This window comes from Hyperoodon ampullatus (genome assembly GCF_949752795.1).
Source record: "Hyperoodon ampullatus genome assembly, chromosome: 15".
Taxonomy (NCBI): Eukaryota; Metazoa; Chordata; class Mammalia; order Artiodactyla; family Ziphiidae; genus Hyperoodon; species Hyperoodon ampullatus.
The window spans coordinates 16,662,704-16,679,253 of NC_136928.1; the positions used below are offsets into that span (position 1 = coordinate 16,662,704).

General features: G+C 41.5%; 1 pseudogene across 1 annotated transcript; it reads left to right on the forward strand.

Annotated features, from left to right (window-relative positions):
- Positions 1-1,204: 1,204 nt before the first annotated feature.
- Positions 1,205-2,164, forward strand: LOC307064463 (large ribosomal subunit protein uL13-like; annotated as a pseudogene). Its single transcript has one exon. The product of its transcript is annotated as a large ribosomal subunit protein uL13-like (transcript).
- The last annotated feature ends 14,386 nt before the right edge of the window (positions 2,165-16,550 follow it).

Here is a 16,550-nt window from a genome sequence, read left to right on the forward strand (position 1 = left end):
TGCACCTCATCAAATCCATCAACAAGCCCTTCGGATCTACCTCCAAAATATATCCCCAATCCATCCACTTCTGTACACTTTTATTATCACCTACTTGGTTCAAGCCACCATCATCTCCCACATGGATTACTGCAATTGTCTCCTAACTGGTCTTTTTGCTTCTGTTGCTCCCTGCAACCTGTTTTCCAAACTGAAATCCAAACAATCATTTTAAAATAATGAGATCCTGCTCAAAACACTCCAATGGCTTCCCACTGCAATCAGAATAAAAGTCAAACATTTTTTTTTTACTTTAATCTCTAGCCTACAAAGGTAGCTCATATTTTTTTTCTTTTTTTCTTTAACATCTTTATTGGAGTATAATTGCTTTACAGTGTTGTGTTAGTTTCTGCTGTATAACAAAGTGAATCAGCTATATGCATATGAATACCCTCTTATCCCCTCCCTCTTGCTTCTCCCTCCCACCCTCCTTATCCCACCCCTCTAGGTGATCACAAAACACCAAGTTGATCTCCCTGTGCTATGCAGCTGCTTCCCAGTAGCTATCTATTTTACATTTGGTAGTGTATATATGTCCATGCCACTCACTTCATCTCAGCTTACCCTTCCCCGTCCCTGCATCCTCAAGTCCATTCTCTATGTCTGCGTAGTTATTCCTGTCCTGCCCCTAGGTTCTTCAAAACCTTTTTTTTTTTTTTAGATTCCATATATATGTGTTAGCATATGGTATTTGTTTTTCTCTTTCTGACTTACTTCACTCTGTATGACAGTCTCTAGGCCCATCCACCTTACTACAAATAACTCAATTTTGTTTCTTTTTATGGCTGAGTAATATTCCACTGTATATATGTGCCACATCTTCTTTATCCATTCATCTGTCAATGGACACTTGGGTTGCTTCCATGTCCTGGCTATTGTAAGTAGTACTGTAATGAATGTTGTGGTACATGACTCTTTTTGAATTATGGTTTTCTCAGGGTATATGCCCAGTAGTGGGATTGCTGGGTCATATGGTAGTTCTATTTTTAGTTTTTCAAGGAACCTCCATACTGTTCTCCAGAGTGGCTGTATCAAATTACATTCCCACCAACACTGCAAGACGGTGGTTCCTTTTCTCCACACCCTCTCCAGCATTTATTTTTTGTAGATTTCTTGATGATGGCCATTCTGACTAGTGTGAAGTGATACATCACTGTAGTTTTGATTTGCACGTCTCTAATGATTAGTGATGTTGAGCATCTTTTCATGTGTTTTTTGGCAATCTGTATTTCTTCTTTGGAGAAATGTCTATTTAGGTCTTCTACCCATTTTTCGATTGGGTTGTTTGGTTTTTTGATATTGCACTGCTTGTATATTTTGGAGATTAATCTTTTGTCAGCTGCTTCATTTGCAAATATTTTCTCCCATTCTGAGGGTTGTCTTTTCATCTTGTTTTTGTTTTCCTTTGCTGTGCAAAAGTTTTTAGGCTTCATTAGGTCCCATTTGTTTATTTTTGTTTTTATTTCCATTTCTCTAGGAGGTGGGTCAAAAAGGATCTTGGAGGCGGTTGCCGAAGAAGGCGGAGGGGCAGGTCCTGGTTCTCGACGGCCAAGGCCATCTCCTGGGCTGCCTGGTGGCCATTATGGCAAAGCAGGTGCTTCTGGGTCAAAAGGTGGTGGTTGTGCACTGTGAGGGCATCAACATTTCTGGCAATTTCTATAGAAACTAGTTGAAGTACCTGGCATTCCTCTGCAAGCAGATGAACACCAACCCCTCCCGCAGCCCCTACCACTTCTGAGCCCCGAGCCACATCTTCTGGCAGACAGTGCGAGGCATGCTGTCCCATAAGACCAAGCAAGGCCAGGCCGCTCTGGACTGCCTCAAGGTGTTTGATGGGATCCTGCCACCCTATGACAAGAAAAAGCGGATGGTGGTTCCTACTGCCCTAAGGTTGTGCGTCTGAAGCCTACGTGGAAGTTTGCCTACCTAGGGTGCCTGGCTGATCAGGTTGGCTGGAAATACCAGGCAGTAACAGCCCCCCTGAGGAGAAGAGAAAGGAGAAGGCCAAGATCCACTACTGGAAAAAGAAGCAGCTCACGAGGCTATGGAAGCAGGGCAAAAAGAACAAGAGAAGAAAATTGACAAATTCACAGAGATCCTCAAAACCCATGGATTCTTAGTCTGAGCCCAATAAAATTGATGGTTTATTCTTAATTTTAAAAAGAAGAAGAAGAAAAAGGATCTTGCTGTGATTTATGTCATAGAGTGTTCTGCCTATGTTTTCCTCTGAGAGTTTTATAGTGTCTGGCCTTACATTTAGGTCTTTAATCCATTTTGAGTTTATTTTTGTGTATGGTGTTAGGAAGTGTTCTAATTTCATTCTTTTACATGTAGCTGTCCAGTTTTCCCAGCACCACTTATTGAAGAGGCTGTCTTTTCTCCGCTGCATAGTCTTGTCTCCTTTATCAAAGATAAGGTGACCATATGTGTGTGGGTTTATCTCTGGGCTTTCTATCCTGTTCGATTGATCTCTATTTCTGTTTTTGTGCCAGAACCATACTGTCTTGATTACTGTAGCTCTGTAGTATAGTCTTAAGTCAGGGAGCCTGACTCCTCCAGCTCTGTTTTTCTTTCTAAAGACTGCTTTGGCTATTCGGGGTCTTTTGTGTTTCCATACAAATTGTGAAATTTTTTGTTCTAATTCTGTGAAAAATGACTTTGGTGGTTTGATAGGGATTGCATTGAATCTGTAGATTGCTTTGGGTAGTATAGTCATTTTCACAATGTTGATTCTTCCAATCCAAGAACATGGTATATCTCTCCATCTATATGTATCATCTTTAATTTCTTTCATCAGTGTCTTATAGTTTTCTGCATACAGGTCTTTTGTCTCCGTAGGTAGGTTTATTCCTAGGTATTTTATCTTTTTGTTGCAATGGTAAATGGAAGTGTTTCCTTAATTTATCTTTCAGATTCTTCATCATTAGTGTATAAGAATGCAAGAGATTTCTGTGCATTAATTTTGTATCCTGCTACTCTACCAAATTCATTGATTAGCTCTAGTAGTTTTCTGGTAGCACTTTTAGGATTCTCTATGTACAGTATCATGTCTTCTGCAAACAGTGACAGTTTTACTTCTTCTTTTCCAATTTGGATTCCTTTTATTTCTTTTTCTTCTTTGATTGCTGTGGCTAAAACTTCCAAAATTATGTTGAATAACAGTGCTGAGAGTGGGCAACCTTGTCTTGTTCCTGATCTTAGAGGAATTGCTTTCCGTTTTTCACCATTGAGAATGATGTTGACTGTGGGTTTGTCATATATGGCCTTATTATATGTTGAGATAGGTTCCCTCTATGCCTACTTTCTGCAGAGTTTTTATCATAAATGGGTGAATGTTGTCAAAAGCTTTTTCTGCATCTATTGAGATTATCATATGGTTTTTATCCTTCAGTTTGTTAATATGGTGTATCACATTGAATGATTTGCATATATTGAAGAATTCTTGCATTCCTGGGATAAACCCCACTTGATCATGGTGTATGAACCTTTTAATGTGCTGTTGGATTCTGTGTGCTAGTATTTTGTTGTGAACTTTTGCATCTATGTTCATCAGTGATATTGGCCTGTAGTTTTCTTTTTTTGTGACATCTTTGTCTGGTTTTGGTGTCAGGGTGATGGTGGTCTTGTAGAATGAGTTTGGGAGTATTCCTCCCTCTGCTATATTTTGGAAGAGTTTGAGAAGGATAGGTGTTAGCTCTTCTCTAAATGTTTGATAGAATGCACCTGTGAAGCCATCTGGTCCTGGGCTTTTGTTTGTTGGAAGATTTTAAATCACAGTTTCAGTTTCATTACTTGTGTTTGGTCTGTTCATATTTTCTATTTTTTCCTGGTTCAGTCTTAAAAGGCTATACATTTCTAAGAGTTTGTCCATTTCTTCCAGGTTGTCCATTTTACTGGCATACAGTTGCTTGTAGTAGTCTCTTAGGATGCTTTGTATTTCTGCAGTGTCTGTTGTAACTTCTCCTTTTTCATTTCTAATTCTATTGATTTGAGTCCTCTCCCTCTTTTTCTTGATGAGTCTGGCTAATGTTTTATCAATTTTGTTTATCTCCTCAAAGAACCATCTTTTAGTTTTACTGATCTTTGCTCCTGATTCCTTCATTTCTTATTCATTTATTTCTGATCTGATCTTTATGATTTCTTTCCTTCTGCTAACTTTGGGTTTTTTTGTTTTTTGGGTTTTTTTTTGCGGTACGTGGGCCTCCCACCGCTGCGGCCTCCCCATTGCGGAGCACAGGCTCCGGGCACGCAGGCCCAGCGGCCATGGCCCACTGGCCCAGCCGCTCCACGGCACACGGGATCCTCCCGGACCGGGACACGAACCCGTGCTCCCCGCATCGGCAGGCGGACTCCCAACCACTGTGCCACCAGGGAAGCCCATTTGGGGGTTTTTTTGTTCTTCTTTCTCTAATTGCTCTAGGTGTAAGGTTAGGTTGTTTACTTGAGATGTTTCTTGTTTCTTGAGGTAGGATTGTATTGCTATAAACTTCCCTCTTAGAACTGCTTTTGCTGCCTCCCATAGGTTTTGGGTTGTTGTGTTTTCATTGTCATTTGTTTCTAGGTATTTTTTTGATTTCCTCTTTGGTTTCTGCAGTGATCTCTTGGTTATTTAGTAGTGCATTGTTTAGCCTCCATGCGTTTGTATTTCTTACAGTTTTTTTTCCTGTAATTGATATGTAGTCTCATAGCATTGTGGTTGGAAGAGATACTTGATACGATTTCAATTTTCTTAAAAAAGTCAAACTTTTTAAGGTCCTACATGATTTGGCCCCTGCCTTCACTTCCCTAAATAGACCTACTACTCTCTTCTTTGTTCACCCCCCAGCTTTATTGGTTTTCTTTCTGTTCCTCTGCTGTGCCAATCTCATTCCACTCTGAGACCCCCTCCCTTGCTTTCCCTCTGTCAGGAACATTCTCACCCCCAAGCCCTTGACATGAATGGCTCCTTCTTACCCTTGGCAATTTGGCTGAAATATCAGAGGGTCCTCCCCAACCTCTTACCTAAAGTAGCCTCTCTCCTACTCAATCACCCATTAGGTTATCGCACTGAACACTATTTAGAATTACATTACTTATTTCTTCATTTGTTTATTGTTTGTCACCCCCCACCAAATGTAAGCTCCAAGTGATCTAGGCTCTTGTCCAGTCACTGTTATATTCCTAATGCCTAGAAGAGTGCCCAGCACAAAGTTGGTACTCAATAAAACATTTCCCAAATAATGAATTTTGATGATTCAAACAAGGTAGTTTCAATGGTAGGAGGACTAACAAATGAATGAGTAGTAAAGAAAAAGAAATAGAAAATGTAGATTTCTTTTACAAAGCATGATTGTGAGAAGAAAGGTAGAACAAAATTTGGGAAAAGACCAGGGTTGTTGAAGGGCCAACAGAAGAGGAGAAAAACTAGCTTCTTAATTTCCTCTATGTCAAGGACCCCTTTCAGAATTAAGCAAAAGCCCTAGGTCGTTACCGCAGGAAAATGCAAACACATACAAAACTTTACAAACAATTCCAGGGGGTTCAAGAACTCCCCAAATTTCTTGTACTCCAGGTTAAGAATTCTTACAGTATAAACACAATGACGATTCCTAAGACATGGGTTAATGTTAACTTAAGGAGAAAGGCCAATAAGCTAGTAAGAGGAAACCCAGGTAAAAGGTGTGCACTGTCCTTTGAGACAAGACAGAAAAAAGCAAGGTCAGGTGACGATTTAGATAAGAAGGGGTAGAAATCTGAAGAAGTTCCTGCCTGGCAGAATTTTAATTTTTCAGTGAAACAGGAGTTAAGATCACATGCTAAAAAGTATCATCAGTGCTGAGCAAAACATAGTATGTGCTCAACAAACATCTATTGAATATTTTGATAGAATAATTGAAAATACTGGAGTATCTTATATAGGATTTTGAAATCTGGTTCCACAAAAGGTCAACTTGTTTTCTTTTTAGAAGATTGTCTCCAAATGTTTAGACTGAAAGACACTTTGAAGTAGGAGGGAATAGCTTCACTAACAGAAGGATGTAGAAAACCACATAAAATTTTATGAATAATTTTGAGGTGGGTTCTGTATTTATAAAAAAATAAGTGAATAAATGTTTTGGGAATTCACTTCAAACAAAACAGTAAGGTCACTTGTTTAACCTTTCTTAAAAAGAAATAATCTCTCCAGTCATTCCACCCAAACCCAAGCTCCTCGGTTCTCTTCAATCCAGACTGTACTGTAAAGAAATAACTTGCCCTTTTTAAGGAGCATAAAACAGTGGCCTTAGGAGAAGAATCATTTATCAGTTCCTCTTGGAAACATAAGAAGGGGGTCAAAGAGTAGTTGTCAAGAGGTTTTTCAGAACCAAAGGAATTTAATATAGACTGACATAAACAGCATAACTAAGACAAATAGAACTACCTTACTAACCAGCACACTTCAAGAGATTATCATGGGGTATGTGTACAAGAAAATTCACAGCAGTGTTCCTCATATTTACCAAAAAACACAGAAACCCTAGTGTCCACCAACAGTAGGTAAATTGTGGTATACTCTTACAATGGAACACCACACAACAAACTAACTACAAGCAATAAAAAGGATCAATCTTAAAAACAATGTTGAGTAATGAAGCAAAATACAAAGGAAAACTTAGTACAATCTCATCTACATAAAGTTCAAAAACAAGCCAAACTAGGAAGTGCATGGTCACATACAAAGATGGTGAAACTACAAGGAAAAGCAAGGAAGTGGCTATCACAGAAGTCATGAAAGGGGACAAGGAGGAGCGTGTGATGGGAAAAGGGAATGAATAACAACACCTGCTCTAACTGCCTCTGTATGTGGAGTACTTTTAAAAGCAAATGATCCTAAAACAAACGGAAAAAGAAGCACCTGAAGAAGAAGACAGAGAGGCCAGAGAACGTCTACATCTGTTGGGCCATAAGCAGTGATTTTTTTTCAGAAGGTAAACAAGATTTATTTTGGAAGCTGCCATTAAATAATGCTAAAGTGGGGCTTCCCTGGTGGCGCAGTGGTTGAGAGTCCGCCTGCCGATGCAGGGGACACGGGTTCGTGCCCCGGTCTGGGAAGATCCCACATGCCGCGGAGCGGCTGGGCCCGTGAGCCATGGCCACTGAGCCTGTGCTCCGGAGCCTGTGCTCCGCAAGGGGAGAGGCCACAACAGTGAGAGGCCCGCCTACCGCAAAAAAATAAAAATAAAAAAAATAATGCTAAAGTGTATACTGTTTAAAATAAATATATCATTAATGTATCTTCCTAGTTATTACTCACTAATTAAGACTAAATGGCTTAGTTCATTCATCAATTAACATACAAACAAAAATCAGTTTTATCCTGGAGGCAGATCTGAATAATGTAACACTTTCCTTTCATAGTTATAACTAAACTATTTTCTTCTAGTTGCAACCCGATTATTCTTCTATTTATTTCCTTACAGGTTAGGAAAAAACACAAAAAAAGTGTGCTTGAAATTTTGAAAACCACTAGAGGAAATTTAAAACAACGAATATCGTGAGATATAATGGCCTGAAGTGGAAAAAGGAAAACAAACAGAGACCCTGTGTCATCTGTGCAACGTTTCCTGAAATCGCTATCTTTGACTTTATTTAAAGAAAAAAAAATGTATTCCTATGCGTGTTTAGGTATCAGCTTCCTGATCGCCGCAGAGTTATTCAATTTAAACCTCAAGTACTTTTTCAAAGGAAAGCCACCGTACCCTGTCTTTCTGGTGTATAATTTCTACTGTAATTATATGACATTTTCATGCAATTGCCTACATAATCTTGGCCCTTCACCTCGCCAAGTCTATAAAGTGGCTTAGAAGTGAGAGGCTGGGAGTCAGGAAGAGCCAGGTTGAACTTCCAAATCTCTGGCTTCCAAATTCCTCAGCTCCACTCCAGAGCGTTTCTAAACAGAACAGTCCCCGCAACGACCAAGCGGAGAGCCGCGGTAGACAGCGAGGCGGTCACCATAGGAACTGGGCTCAACCCTAAGCTCCCGAGAAACGACAACAGGGGCAAAGTTTGCTCCTGGCAGGTTTCCCTGGACCGCAACTCCGCCCGCTACCGCCCCTAACAGCGGCTCCAGCAGCCAATACCCACCTCAGGGGTCGCCCTCAGCCCCTAACACCCGCCACACCCGCCCCCTGCAGCTGCCCTCTCAGAGGCCTTCTGGCCCACGAGATGCTTTTTACCCCAACACGGCGCATCCCCGCGCTTCTACCTGGGGCTGCGGGTCCCTCCCCAGACTTCTCGGCCTGCCGTCCTCTCCGGAGCTCATCCTGGCGACTGCCAGGACTCCGCCTCCGTCAGGGATCCAGGTCCCTCGAGGTCTCCATCCTCCGCCCCTTTCCTCTCCCCTCCCATCCCAAATCGACCTGGCCCCGCCCCGGGGGTCGGAGGGAGGCGGGACCCGGCGGGAAGGAGGAGGGGGTGGTTAGTGCCGGCCTGCGCCGCCATCGGCCCCGCCTTCACGCTCTGTACCTGAGGGGACTCCTCCTCCACCTACCCGGCGCCTTCGCTCCGCTACCGTCCAACGCCCCCCAAGTCCCTGTGCGCACGCGTACCTGGCTCGACCCTCCCTCTCGCGGGGACTACAAGCCGCCCGCGCGCACCCACGCACGTAGCGACGCGTACGTCCTCCTGTCAGCCTTACAGGGCGCTTGAGGATAAGGCCTCTTCCTGGTCCATCCGCGCCGCGCAGGCGCACGCCCACGCAGCGTCTAGACGACCCCTCCGAGAGTCCCGTCTCCTAGTAACCAGCAGCTTTCCCCTTTTCCAAGACTTTTTCCTTACTCCCTGGGGGCGGCGACCGCACCTGAGTGGAATGCGCATGCGCGGGGCTCCATTCCCTCCAGCTGCCTTCAGTTAGCTCAGGGACACCTGCTGCTTTGCTGCCGCTTTTTTGTGCTATTTTCCCCAGGGATCGAGTATCATTCTGGACCCACGTTCAGTGAATTCGTTACTCCGCAGAGTTGCTCTTGGGCGCTGGGAGGGTGGTGCGCTCTCGGTCCGCAGTCAGGGGCCTACTTGCGGGGAGCCTCCCGGGTCGGGTGCTGCTGCTTGCAGCCTCGGGGGAGAGACCGTCCTGTTGGGGTGAGCGCCCGCAGCCTGCAGTCTGGGGAGCCTGCGGACCCCGAGCCCCGTCCGCCCAGCACCATCCAGTCTGGGTTGAATCTGGGAGTGACAGAATTAGGGATGACAGCGCAGGTTCCTGACCGGTATGCCTTCTCCACAAGCCAGGCCTTCTCCAAGTCCCCTTTGAAGAAAAACTGATCATGGTTAACAAAAAAAAGAAATATCACTTGATATTTAATATTGTACAGATTCTGCTCCTGTTTAATACCGTTTAAACTTGTCCTCTCAATTAGGAGCCTTCAGCCTGGGAACACTCATTTAAGTTAACCAGGTGTAATATTATTTTTGGCCATCCAAGTATGTTAATATTGACCACATTACCTAAAAATGAAGAAATGAACTTTTTAGGGAAAAAATGAGAATTGCATTATTCTGACAAATTTTTGGAGCTCAGCTGGAAAAGAAATATTGTCTTTTTAACATTTCTTAATGTTTAACATGTTCCACTTTTCTTAAGTAACCCAAGGGCTTCTGAACTCTAATGGTGGCTTTATCTCCCTGTCTTTTCCTACAGATGAAATAGATAAACTAGGTTTTCATAGCTGTTCTCTGATGATCTTGGTATAGTATTCGCCTGTGTATTTCAAAAGTAATCTCACATTTGAAGACACTAACAGTTCCTGTTTTTGCCAGATGAGTACCCATTTTTTTCCCACAATGTATTTTGACAGGCATAAATAAACTTTACGTTAGAACGAATTTCACAGAACTGCATTTAAATATGTGCCATATGTTTTTCCAATCTCTGCTCTGATTTTTTTATGCCAGTACATTTTATTTGTTATTTGTGCCAGTACATTTTCTCATATTTTGTAGCAATATTTTCAGATATCATATACTTTGTAAGTATAGCTAGATACTAAAAAATTAAATCGTGTCCCTGTTATTTTAGATAAAGAAGTCAGAGGTCCCAAGAGATACATTTCCTGTGAAATATAATTACACCTAACTGATAAAATAAGTTACAAAGAAGCATGAGCTCTCAAAGACCATCCTGAAAAGTTATTTTAGGGAAAACAAAGTATAATCTCATTTCCTCTTAAAATACTAAGATTATTTTGAATAAAATGTTCTCATGATCTAGCATTATTGAAAAGAAATGGGGAAAAATGTACAAACCTCAGAACTCTAAGATGGAGTTGAAGGCTTGTGGGGAGAAGGGGGTTGTTAATATAGGAGGTAGGAAAGTACTTCCTTTAGGGAAAAAATTAGAAGAGTTTAAGCATTTATGTATGCCACCTAGACGTTACTAAAGAGTCTTTGGAAAGACTGTAGGGAAAAGATCATTTTAAAGCCAGACCAGGGCGTGAAGAGTTTCATTTCTTTTCTTATCAAGGGCTGTTGACTTCCTCCCTCAGCCCAAGAAACTGAAAGTTTTCTTTCCTCTGTGGAAACACAAAGAGTGCTGAGTGCTCCATCCTGCCCCACCTAATCCTTTTATAGCACCTGAGCTCTCTCTCTTGTAATACTCCTGTGCAAGTTTAAGATCGGGTTTCTCCATCATTTCACAAGCTTCGCTACTAAAACCTCTGTTTCACCTTTTTTCTTCCTCGGTACCTCCCTGGTCCCCTTAAAAAGAAATTATACACATGTTAAGCTGCTTTTTGCTGTTCTGCAGCTAACTGATGCTCTGTTCATTTTTTTTTAATTGGATAGTTTGTATTGATATATTTTCAAGCTCACTGTTCTTTCCTTTGGCAGTGTTACTCCCATCCACGATATTTTTCATGTCCGATTTGTATTTTTCATCTCTGGATTCCAGTTTGATTTTTTTAAAATGTCTTTCATTTCTCACTTCATCATGCCCATGCTTTGGGAAATATGGAATATATTTAAAATAGCTGTTGTATATTCTATAATCTGTCTCATTCTTGGCATTGTTTCTATTAACTGATTTTTTTTCCTTCTGGTTATGCATCACATTCTTCTGCTTGTTTTCATGCCTGGTGAGGTTTTTTTAAAATTATTTATTTATTTTTGGCTGTGTTGGGTCTTCATTTCCGTGCAAGGACTTTCTCTAGTTGTGGCGAGCGGGGGCCACTCTTCATCGCGGTGCGCGGGCCTCTCCCTGTCGCGGCCTCTCTTGTTGCGGAGCACAAGCTCCAGACGCGTAGGCTCAGTAGTTGTGGCACATGGGCCTAGTTGCTCCACAGCATGTGGGATCTTCCCAGACCAGGGCTCGAACCCGTGTCCCTTGCATTGGCAGGCAGATTCTCAACCACTGCACCACCAGGGAAGCCCGCCTGGTGAGGTTTTATTGGCTGCCAGACGTTGCAGATTTGACATTGATGGGTTCTGGAGGTCTTGGTTTTGGTTTTTCTTTAAATATATTTAGGCTTTGTTCTGAGATGCAGTAAGTTTACTTGGAAACAGTTTGATCCTTTAGAGCTACCCTGTTGAAAATAGTAACCACTAGCTACATATGGCTATTTGAATTTGTATTAATAAAATTAAATAAAATTTAAAGTTTAGTTCCTCATCTGTATTCTGTATATTTCAAATTCCAGCATCCAGCTTGCATCGGTCGTTCAGTAGTAGAATTCTCGCCTGCCAACATCCACACGTGGCTGGTGGCTACTATATTAGACATCCATATAGGATATTTCCATCATTGCAAAAAGTCCTGTTGGACAGACCTGCTTTAGAAGCTTACTTTTAAGCTTTGCTAGGTCCAAAATAGTCTTTATTTAGGGCTAATTTGACCCCATTACTGAGGCAATACCTTTCTGAGGACTCTATTCAATGTCCAGTGTATTAAGAGTTCTTTCTACTCTGACTGGTGAGAACTCTATTCTTGGCCCTGTGTAGGCTCTAAGTACTATTCTGCCTTCTCCTTTTTGGTGTTTTTGTCCCCAGGGCTCAATAGTTTTTTTTACACACATACACTGATCAGTATTCAGCCAAAGAATTGTGGGGAATCTTCTGCAGATCTCTGGAGCTCGCTCTCTCACTGCACCTCTCCCCTCTCTCCACAAATTCTAGCCATCTTGGCCTCTGCAAACTCTGAAGTCTGTCTTCACAGTTCACTGAAGTGACCAGACTCAATCTGGATTCCCCTTCCTTGTGCTGAAGCCTAAAATTTCCAGGCACTGAGCACTCAGGACTTAACCTTATCTCCTTTCTCTTAGGGATCACTCTCCTGTACTACCTATCGTCCAGTATCTAAAAACCATTGCTTCATGTGTTTTGTCTGTTTTTAAGATGTTTAAGGCATGGGGATAAATCTGGTCCATGTTACTGCATCCTGGACAGAAGCAGAAGTCAACTAGCTCCACTAATCATCCCCATCAGAAGTGGTTTGCAATTCAGAAATTGCTTCAGCCTGAGGGAACTGTCAGTGCCTGGGCCATGAAGCAGAAGAGGTCCCTGAAGCATGTGCTGGAGGAACAGTAATGAGGTCATGGGGCGGGGGGGCAGAGTGGAGAGGAGAAGAGCTTGGAATGACAGAATGTTACTGGTGTGTCTGTTTCCTATTGCTGCTGTAACAGTTTGACCCAAATGTGGTAGCTTTAAGCAACACCAATTTATTATCTTACAGTCCTGGAGGTTAGAATCCAAAATGGATCTCACTGGGCTAATACTGAGATGTCAGCAGGGCTGCATTCCTTCTGGAGGTTCTAGGGGAGCATCTGTTTTTCTTGCCTTTCCAGCTGCTACAGGCTGCCCGCTTTGCTTATGAGCCTGTGGTCCCCTTCTATCTTCAAAGCCAGCGATGGCCAGTCATCACTCTAACAGTGACATTCCTGTCTCTCCTTTACTTTTTCTTCTTTTTTTGCTGCACTGAGTGGCTTCTGAGATCTTAGTTCCCCAACCAGGGATCGAACCCAGGCCCTTGGCAGTGAGAGTGCCAAGTCCTAACCACTGGACTGCCAGGGAATTCCCCTCTACCTCACTTATAAAGACCCTTGTGATTATATTCGTAGCCACCAATTAGCCCAGAGTTATCTCCCCACCTCAAGGTAGGTTGATTGGCAACCTTAATGCCCCCTTGCCATGTAACAGAACATTCACAGGTTGTGGGGATTAGGATGTGGACTTCTTTGGGGACCGTTCTTCTGCCTACCACAGCTGGAGACTTGTTAGGTAGAGAATTTGGCTTTACTCTGTGATGGGAGGTAACTAGAGCGTGTTGAGCACAGGATGGATGTGATCTGGCTTATGTTTTAAAAGGCTCATTCCAGATACAGTTAGAAGAACAAACAGTGGGGAGGCATAGGCAAGGGTAGAAACAGAAACAGGATTCACTGAAGGATTGCATGTGGAATGTGAGGTAGGAATTAAAAATTACTCCACCAACAATGCACAGGGTTTCCTGCATTCTACTAAATACTCGGTGCTACCCACCTATCTGCCATTCTGATGGTAGCAAACTTGCATTTCTCTGATTTCTAATAAGTTTGAGCATCGCTTTACGCACACGTTATCTTTTGGGGATTCTCCAATCTGTGAATTATGTCTCTGTATCCTTTGCCCATTTTTCTAATGGGTTTCCTTTTTCCTTGTTAATTCATAGTTGTTCTTGTTATATTTTAGCTATAAATCCCTTGTCAGCTTGGACAGCACATCTTCCAGTCCTTTCTCCGTCTTCTGAACTTTGTTTACAATTTCTTTTTATGTTTGAATTTTATTTTATTTATTTTTTTATACAGCAGGTTCTTATTAGTCATCAATTTCATACACATCAGTGTATACATGTCAATCCCAATCGCCCAATTCATCACACCACCACTGCCACTGCCCCGCCGCTTTCCACCTTGGTGTTCATATGTTTATTCTCTACATCTCTGTCTCAATTTCTGCCCTGCAAACTGGTTCACCTGTACCATATTTCTAGGTTCTACATATATGCGTTAATATACAATATTGGTTTTTCTCTTTCTGACTTACTTCACTCTGTATAACAGTCTCTAGATCCATCCACCTCTCAACAAATGACCCAATTTCGTTCCTTTTTATGGCTGAGTAATATTCCATTGTATATATGTACCACATCTTCTTTATCCATTCATCTGTCAGTGGGCATTTAGGTTGCTTCCATGACCTGGCTATTGTAAATAGTGCTGCAATGAATATTGGGGTGCATGTGTCTTTTTGAATTATGGTTTTCTCAGGGTATATGCCCAGTAGTGAGATTGCTGGATCATATGGTAATTCTATTTTTAGTTTTTTAAGGAACCTCCATACTGTTCTCCATAGTGGCTGTATCGATTTACATTCCCACCAACAGTGCAAGAGGGTTCCCTTTTCTCCACACCCTCTCCAGCATTTGTTGCTTGTAGATTTCCTGATAATGGCCATTCTGACTGGTGTGAGGTGATACCTCATTGTAGTTTTGATTTGCATTTCTCTAATAATTAGTGATGTTGAGCAGCTTTTCATGTGCTTCTTGGCCATCTGTATGTCTTTGTGGAGACATGTCTATTTAGGTCTTCTGCCCATTTTTGGATTAGGTTGTTTGTTTTTTTACTATTGAGCTGCATGAGCTGTTTATATATTTTGGAGATTAATCCTTTGTCCGTTGATTCATTTGCAAATATTTTCTCCCATTCTGAGGGTTGTCTTTTCGTCTTATTTATGGTTTCCTTTTTGTGCAAAAGCTTTTAAGTTTCATTAGGTCCCATTTGTTTACTTTTGTTTTTATTTCCATTACTCTAGGAGGTGGATCAAAAAAGATCTTGCTATGATTTATGTCAAAGAGTGTTCTTCCTATGTTTTCCTCTAAGAGTTTTATAGTGTCCGGTCTTACATTTAAGTCTCTAATACATTTTGAGTTTATTTTTGTGTATGGTGTTACGGAGTGTTCTAATTTCATTCTTGTACATGTAGCTGTCCAGTTTTCCCAGCACCACTTATTGAAGAGACTGTCTTCTCTCCATTGTATATCCTTGCCTCCTTTGTCATAGATTAGTTGACCATAGGAGCGTGGGTTTATCTCTGGGCTTTCTAGCCTATTCCGTTGATCTATATTTCTGTTTTTGTGCCAGTACCATATTGTCTTGACTACTGTACCTTTGTAGTATAGTCTGAAGTCAGGGAGTTTGATTCCTCCAGTTCCGTTTTTTTCCCTCAAGACTGCTTTGGCTATTCGGGGTCTTTTGTGTCTCCATACAAATTTTAAGATTTTTTGTTCTAGTTCCATAAAAATGCTACTGGTAATTTGATAGGGATTGCATTGAATCTGTAGATTGCTTTGGGTCATATAGTCATTTTCACAATATTGATTCTTCCAATCCAAGAACATGGTATATCTCTCCATCTGTTGGTATCATCTTTAATTTCTTTCATTAGTGTCTTATAGTTTTCTGCATACAGGTCTTTTGTCTCCATAGGTAGGTTTATTTCTAGGTATTTTATTCTTTTTGTTGCAGTGGTAAATGGGAGTGTTTCCTTAATTTCTCTTTCAGATTTTTCATCATTAGTGTATAGGAATGCAAGAGATTTCTGTGCATTAATTTTGTATCTTGCAACTTTACCAAATTCATTGATTAGCTCTAGTAGCATCTTTAGGATTCTGTATGTACAGTATCATGTCATCTGCAAACAGTGACAGTTTTACTTCTTCTTTTTGAATTTGTATTCCTCTTATTTCTTTTTCTTCTCTGATTGCTGTGGCTAGGACTTCCAAAACTATGTTGAATCATAGTGAGAGTGGACATCCTTTTCTTGTTTCTGATCTTAGAGCAAATGCTTTCAGTTTTTCACCATTGAGAATGATATTTGCTCTGGGTTTGTCATATACGGCCTTTATTATGTTGAGGTAGGTTCCCTCTATGCCCACTTCCTGGAGAGTTTTTATCATAAATGGGTGTTGAATTTTGTCAAAAGCTTTTTCTGCATCTATTGAGATGATCATATGGGTTTTATTCTTCAATTTGTTAATATGGTGTATCACATTGATTGATTTGCGTATACTGAAGAATCCTTGCATCCCTGGGATGAATCCCACTTGATCATGGTGTATGATCCTTTTAATGTGTTGTTGGATTCTGTTTGCTAGTATTTTGTTGAGGATTTTTGCATCTATATTCATCAGCGATATTGGTCTTTAATTTTCTTTTTTTGTAGTATCTTTGTCTGGTTTTGGTATTAGGGTGATGGTGGCTTCATAGAATGAGTTTGGGAATGTTCCTTCCTCTGCAAGTTTTGGAAGATTTTGAGAAGGATAGGTGTTAGCTCTTCTCTAGATGTTTGATAGAATTCACCTGTGAAGCCACCTGGTCCTGGACTTTTGTTTGTTGGAAGATTTTTTTTTTTTCTTGCGGTACACGGGCTGCTCACTGTTGTGGCCTCTCCCCTTGCGGAGCACAGGCTCCGGACGCGCAGACTCAGCAGCCATGGCTTACGGGCCCAGCCGCTCTGCGGCATGTGGGATC